The sequence below is a fragment of the Hemicordylus capensis genome, chromosome 5, assembly GCF_027244095.1.
Source record: "Hemicordylus capensis ecotype Gifberg chromosome 5, rHemCap1.1.pri, whole genome shotgun sequence".
NCBI classification, from domain to species: domain Eukaryota; kingdom Metazoa; phylum Chordata; class Lepidosauria; order Squamata; family Cordylidae; genus Hemicordylus; species Hemicordylus capensis.
The window spans coordinates 256,367,975-256,376,043 of NC_069661.1; positions in this window are offsets into that span (position 1 = coordinate 256,367,975).

Consider the following 8,069-nt stretch of genomic DNA (forward strand, 5'->3'; position numbering starts at 1 on the left):
GTGCAAGGAGCTCCTGGCTCTCAGGGAACAAATCTGTTCCCTCGAGATCAAGGTGGCGGATCTGGAGAAGCTCAGGGAGATAGAGAGGCATGTGGATGAGACCTTCAGGGATGTGATAGAGGCATCCCACTCCAGGGCTGGTAGCTCCTCTGCTGCCAGGGAGAATAAAGGTCTTGGGCGAGGAGGACATCGGTCTGAGGAAGAGGGAAATGCTCCTTTAGAAGGGACCCCTTCCATGGATGATGAGCCCATATCCTCTCGCACAGGGGATACTCCTCTGGGGGGTGGGGGCCTCCTTGTAGTTGGTGATTCGATCATTAGGGGGATAGAGAGATGGGTTTGTGACCCGCGTGTTGACCGCACGGTGACTTGCCTGCCTGGTGCGAAGGTTGCGGACATTACGCAGCGTCTAGACAGGCTCCTAGGCAGTGCTGGGGAGGAGACAGCTGTCGTGGTGCACGTCGGCACCAACGATGTGGGGAAATGCAGTCGGGAGGTCCTGGAAGCCAAATTTAGGCTGATTGGTAGTGTATTGAAGTCCAGGACCCCCAAGGTAGCATTCTCAGAAATGCTACCTGTTCCACGCGCAAGTACAGTGAGACAGGCAGAGCTGAGGGGTTTCAATGCCCGGATGAGATGTTGGTGCCGAGGGATCCTGTTGCCGAGGGACTTGCGTTTTAAAAGGTAACTGCTGATGCCAATGGTAAACCCGAACGAGAAGCCGGCACCTCTCCGCCCGGCGGCTCCCCCATCCTGAGCCGCCGCCAGCAGCCACTATGAGGAGCTCTGCCGGGAGGACGCGCCGACGCACCCAGCCCACCCTCACTTCCGGCTCCCAGGCAACTTCCCCTCACATACAGTGTGGCCCGATGGGAGGAGGAGAAGCAGGCAGCCACACCCCTAGCCAGAAGCCTCCGAGCCAAGATGGGTGAGCTGGAGTGCTTGGTTGCTAATGCAGAAAGAGATATAGTGGGCATAACAGAAACATGGTGGAACAGTGAGAACCGGTGGGACACTGTTATCCCTGGGTATAAACTCTATAGAAAGGACAGGGAGGGGCGCCTTGGAGGATGGGTAGCACTGTATGTTAAAGAATCTAACAAGCTAGAAAACCTAAGTGGACTGGAGTCCTCCACAGAAACCCTGTGGGTGACAATACAAGGCCGGAAAGGAATCGTGCTACTGGGGACGTGCTATCGCCCTCCGGATCAAAATGCCGACAGTGACTGGGAGATGCAGGAGGAAATCAGGGAGGCGTCAAGGAGAGGCAGGGCTGTAATTATGGGTGATTTCAACTACCCACACATAGACTGGGTAAATTCACATTCAAGTCAGGACAAAGAGGTCAAATTTCTAGATACGCTAAATGACTGTGCCCTAGAACAGTTGGTCATGGAACCGACCAGAGAGAAGGCGACCTTGGATCTAATTCTGAGTGACACCCAGGACCTGGTGCGTGATGTCAGTGTCATCGACCCTTTAGGGAACAGTGACCACAGTGCCATCAAATTCAGCATACATGCGGGGAGAGAATCACCAAGGATGTCAAACACAGACATTTTGAATTGCAGAAGAGGAAACTTCTCCAAAATGAGGAGTATGGTGAAAAGAAAGCTGAGGGGGGAAATCAGGAGAGTCACTTCGCTCCAGAATGCATGGAGTTTACTCAAAACCACAATACTAGAAGCCCAGTCAGCTTGTATACCCAAAAGGAGGAAAGGTACCACTAAGTCCAGGAGGATGACAGCATGGCTCACAGGTACCGTCAAAGAAGCCATAAAAGGGAAGAAGACTTCCTTCCTAAATTGGAAGGCCTGTCCAAATGAAGAGAACAGAAAGGAACACAAACTCTGGCAAAAGAGTGACAATAAAGGAGGCAAAAAGAGAGTTTGAGGAACATTTAGCCAAAAGTATCAAGGGGAATAACAAAAACTTCTTTAAGTACATCAGAAGCAGGAAACCTGCCAGGGAGGTGGTTGGGCCATTAGACAATGAGGGAGTGAAAGGGATTATTAAGGAGGATATGGAGATTGCAGAGAAACTAAATGAGTTCTTTGCATCTGTCTTCACGGCAGAGGATACTGAGCATATACCTGTTCCTGAACCAGGCTTTTTAGGGATGGAGGCTAGAGAGCTGAGTCAGATAGAAGTGACAAGGGATGATGTTCTAAACTGTCTGGAAAAACTGAAAGCTAACAAATCACCAGGGCCGGACGGCATCCATCCAAGAGTCCCCAAAGAACTCAAACGTGAAATTGCCAACCTCCTTGCTAAAATTTTCAACTTATCCCTGAAATGGGGCTCTGTACCAGAGTCCTGGAGAGTAGCAAATGTAACACCGATTTTCAAGAAGGGACCCAGGGGCGATTGGGGAAATTACAGGCCAGTTAGCCTAACGTCCGGTTCCAGACAAATTGATGGAAAGCATCCTCAAGGATAAAATTGTAAAGCACCTAGAAGAACAGGCCTTGCTGGGAGTGAGCCAGCATGGCTTCCGCAAAGGTAAATCTTGCCTCACCAACCTTTTGGACTTCTTTGAGGGTGTCAACGAGTGTGTGGATCAAGGTGATCCAGTTGACAAGGTACACCTGGACTTCCAAAAAGCTTTTGACAAGTTCCTCGTCAAAGACTCCTGAGGAAACTTAGCAGTCATGGGATAAAGGGACAAGTACATGTGTGGATTGCTAACTGGCTGAAAGACAGGAAACAGAGGGTAGGTATAAATGGAGAGTTTTCACAATGGAGGGAAGTCAGAAGTGGGGTCCCCCAGGGATCTGTACTGGGACTGGTGCTTTTTAATTTATTCATAAATGATCTAGAAGCAGGGGTAAGTAGCGAGGTGGCCAAATTTGCAGATGATACCAAACTCTTCCGGGTAGCGAAATCCAAAACGGATTGTGAGCTGCTCCAAAAGGATCTCTCCAAACTGGGGGAGTGGGCGACAAAGTGGCAAATGCGCTTCAATGTTAGCAAGTGTAAAGTGATGCACATTGGGACGAAAACCCCCAACTTCAAGTATATGCTGATGGGATCCGAGCTGTCGGTGACGGACCAGGAGAGGGATCTTGGGGTTGTGGTGGACAGCTCGTTGAAAGTGTCGACTCAATTGTGCGGCAGCTGTGAAAAAAGCAAATTCCATGCTAGGGATCATTAGAAAGGGGATTGACAATAAAACGGCTAATATTATAATGCCCTTATACAAAACTATGGTGCGACCACACTTGGAGTACTGCATACAATTCTGGTCACCACATCTTAAAAAGGACATTTTTGAACTGGAAAAGGTACAGAAGAGGGCAACCAAGATGATCAGGGGCCTAGAGCACCTTTCTTATGAGGCAAGACTACAACACCTGGGTCTTTTTAGTTTAGAAAAAAGATGACTGCGGTGAGACATGATAGAGGTCTATAAAATCATGCATGGTGTGGAGAAAGTGGAGAGAGAGAGATTCTTTTCCCTCTCACACAACACTAGAACCAGGGGTCACTCCATGAAATTGATTGCCAGGAGGTCTAGGACCAACAAACGGAAGTACTTTTTCACACAACGCGTGATCCACTTGTGGAACTCTCTGTCACAGGATGTGGTGACAGCCAACAACCTGGGTGGCTTTAAGAGGGGTTTGGATGACTTCATGGAGGAGAGGTCTATCAATGGCTACTAGTCGGAGGGCTGTGGGCCACCTCCAGCCTCAAAGGCAGGATGCCTCTGAGTACCAGTTGCAGGGGAGTAATGGCAGGAGAGAGGGCACGCCCTCAACTCCTGTCTGTGGCTTCCAGCGGCATCTGGTGGGCCACTGTGCAAAACAGGATGCTGGACTAGATGGGCCTTGGGCCTGATCCAGCAGGGCTGTTCTTATGAAGCCACTGCCAGTTTGTGAATACAATATTGAGTTAGATAGACCAATGGTCTGACTCAGTATATGGCAGCTCTCTCTCTCTGTGTGTGTGTGTGTGTGTGTGTGTGTGTGTGTGTGTGTGTGTGTAGCGTTTTTCAACCAAAGTGCTCAAAGCAGTTTACATAGAAAAATTAATAATACATAAATAAGATGGTCCTCGGTCCCCAAAGGACTCACAACCTAAAAAGAAATATAAGATAGACACCAGGAACTATCCATGAGATCCGAATGCATCATTAGAGTGTAACTGATAGAGAGTCCACAGCTGGTTCCTTGTATGGAACAGGATTCCTACACCTCATCCCCCCAGCCCCAGCAGTCAGCTTGCTTGCAGTGGGGCAGCAATGGTCAGGGTCCAATAGGATCAGGCAATAAGAGAAGCCCAGGGCAGGTTGATGGGCAGGTTCCAGTGCAGGCAGACAATGGATTCAGAGGCCAGAGGTGGATGATGTGGTCTAGAAATAGCTGGTGTTCACGTTCCGGTAGAGAAAGAGGTCTGTGACAACCTGCGTGAGTAGTTGAGCAACAGGTTGCTCAGACTGAGTCTGAACCAATGGCTATGTAAAGCCTGCTAGAACCCTATTGGTTCCTCAGGTCACCTGAGTGGGAGGGCCGCAGTACCTTCTCTGGCCTTTATATGGGTGGCGCTGTGGTGCAGCAGGGACTGGGCTGGGAATTACTCGGCACTGGCACAAGGTCTCTGCTGCACGAGGCACTGCTTTAAGACCACTGGTATCTTACAGCAATTTTGAGGCCATTGTTCTCATAAAATATGATTATGCATACTACAAATAATAATGGAGCAAGAAGAAATGGAGACAATGCTCTCGCCTGATCATCTGCTGAACTAGGTTGGTAGACATTTGCTTTGTGCCTCAAATTCCAAGGCAGATTCAGGAGGCAGAGGACTCCTTGACTTGGCCAGGGAGCTTACCTGCCCTGCAGTCTGCACTGGCAGGTCGTTTGTGAATTGCATTTTGTCTGGTATTTTAATAAGCTCCAGCACTCAAGCCTCGTTTTGCGTACCATGACCTTTGCCGAGTTGGTGGTGAAGGCTGTTGCTTTGTGTCTTGAAGCATACGAGGCTCCTACGACAAAGAACTACGAAATAAAAGCTATGATCTCTAACCCCACCTTTACCCACATGGAAACATTCCTGATGGCTAAGATGCAGTTCTTTGAGCAGTTAAACTCACTTAACGTTCTTGCATGAGGATTAAAATAGAAAAAGAAAAGCTTCACTCTGACTGAAGCTTGGAGTCACCGTATTTCCCTTTTTCTATTCAAAGGGTCTCTTATCACCAGCACCTTCCTCTCTCTTTAAGCAGAGGTGGGGAAATGGGTCTAACCTAGGGGTTCTCAAATGTGGGTCCCCAGATGTTAGGAACACAGGAAGCTGCCATATATTGAGTCAGACCATTGGTCTATCTAGCTCAGTATTGTCTTCACAGACTGGCAGCGGCTTCTCCAAGGTTGCAGGCAGGAATCTTGTCTCTCAGCCCTATCTTGGAGATGCTGCCAGGGAGGGAACTTGGGACTTTCTGCTCTTCCAAGAGCAGCTCCACCCCCTGAGGGGAATCTCTTACAGTGCTCACACATCAAGTCTCCCTTTCATATGCAACCAGAGTGGATCCTGCTTAGCTAAGGGGACAAGTCATGCTTGCTACCACCAGACCAGCTCTCCTCTCCTGTGGCTCATAGTCCTTGTTGGACTATGGCTCCCAGCATCCCCCGCTACAATGTTCAAAGGCTGGGGATGATGGAAATTGTTGTCCAACATCATCTGGGGACTTGTTGAGACCCCCTGGTGTAACTCAGCAGTTCAAGGTTGAGAGCAAGTGGAGTTTTAGGATGTGCTGGATGAACAATAAAAGCTAAGAGGAAGGGCTCCTCATGAGCAAGTGGTGGTAGTGGGGAGGAAATATAGTCCTCAATTAATGTGGTGATGTGAAAGATAACTTTAGGTCCCTATCTGTTCACTAGGTGATGGTGCTCAATTTCTGGTTCTGTGGGGAGATGACAAATATGAAATTGCCTTAAATGACTGTTTAATGCCTGTTAGGACAATCTGGTGTTCTGGTTTGTTTGTTTTTAAAAACCATATTAAAAATTTAGTGGGAAACCATGCCAATTCTTATTCCAGGCCTTCCCAGTAAATTTCAGGGAGCTTTTGCTCAGTTATCATTAATGCCTAAATGCAAGCTTAGTTTGGGGAAACATAACCCTTTTTGGACTATAGATAGCAATGCAATGAGTTGGTTGGTTTTCAGTATCGCCACATGGCAATCCTATACTCTAGGCAGGCCAGCCTCCCACTTATGCCACCTAACATCAGCCTGAAATAGTTAAGATCCTACATTAGTCCAGCACAAAATAGGAGGAGAAAAGAAGAGCTGGGGATGATGGGAGTTGTAGTCCAACAACAGCTGGAAAGCCTCAGGTTGGTCACCCCTGTCCTAAGTATTTCTAACATCAATGTTAGCAATGGTGCTATAAATTAGTGTTTGAAGTGGAAGGGAAAAGAAAGTGGGAAAGAAACTGGTCACTCAGTTACGCGTGCCTAGACATAACTGGGGTGGTTTTAGGTTCACCTAAAGAGCAGCAGGATAGGATCTCATCCAGTCCTGAGCATTGCTATAAGCCAGGCAAACCAGGAAAGAGGAAAGCAGATAACCTTGTTTTGTGCCATTCTATTTTTTTTTTTTTAAGTTTCAGACCCAAGCATTCATGGTTATGCTAGCTTATGGTACTCTCTTTCACTTTAATTAAACTTCCAAAATCCTGCCAAAGCCAAGTACTGTGATCAATAAATCTCCATTCAACTCTATCAAAGGCTTTTCCTCCATCTAAAAACAAGCCAGATATTAGCTAGAATATGTATAGATGCTGAAACTTTTTATTAAAAAAAATTATTGCCTTTGTAAAGCACACTTATCTGTATTCTTAAAAAAGCCAATTTGTAGAGATACATGTGAGTACAAAGTGTTAACAATAAATGGTATCCTGGAGTACTGACTCAAAAAGGAAATAGGCGCATAGGAAAAGTCTGGTCCCTGCTGGATTCTGGAATAAAACCCAACCGTGACTAAGGCGAACGTGTATAAAAATTGTAATTAGCAAACAAACAATAGAGATATATATTAATATACAACAGGCCAATGGTAATGTAATCGCTGATTTCTAGCACTGATTAAAAATTGATAATTAAACCAAACATAACAATTCAAAATGGAAGATGAATAATAACATAAACAATGATAATCAAAGACATTCAAAAAGGAACATGAATATGACATGTACAATGATGATCAAAGACATCCAGAGGAGATATAACTGAACAAGGCATAAATAGGGCTGCTGGATAAAGTAGGCAAGGCTCTGGTATAACCACAATTTTAGCCAAGAGTCCAGCATCTCTCCAGCTAGGATAACTTTATTCATTACCTCACACAACGGTTTGGCTAACATATCAAAAATGTTTTACAAAACATCTCTAAAATGGTCTAGTGTAGTGATTAGAGTGTTGGACTAAGACCGGGTAGACCCGAGTTCAAATCCCCATTCAGCTATGAAATTCACTGGGTGACTCGGGGCCAGTCATGTCTCTCTCAGCCTAACCTGCCTCACAGGGTTGTTGTGAGGGGACACATAACCATGTACATCTCTCTGGGCTCCTTGGACGAAGAGTGGGATAGAAATGTAAAATAAAATAAAATAAAATAAAATCATCCAAAAAAACAACAACTCCCATGTATTTTCCTCATAGGGAAAAATGTACCGATCACTTAAATGGAGAGCTTTCACAATGGAGGGAAGTAAGAAGTGGGGTCCCCCAGGGATCTGTACTGGGACCAGTGCTTTTTAATTTATTCATAAATGATCTAGAAGCAGGAGTAAGCAGCGACGTGGCCAAATTTGCAGATGATACCAAACTCTTCCAGGTAGTGAAATCCAAAACGAATTGTGAGGAACTCCAAAGGGATCTCTCCAAACTGGGTGAGTGGGCGACAAAGTGGCAAATGCGCTTCAATGTTGGCAAGTGTAAAGTGATGCACATTGGGACGAAGAACCCCAGCTTCAAGTATATGCTGATGGGATCTGAGCTGTCGGTGACTGACCAGGAAAGGGATCTTGGGGTCGTGGTGGACAGCTCGTTAAAAGTGTCGACTC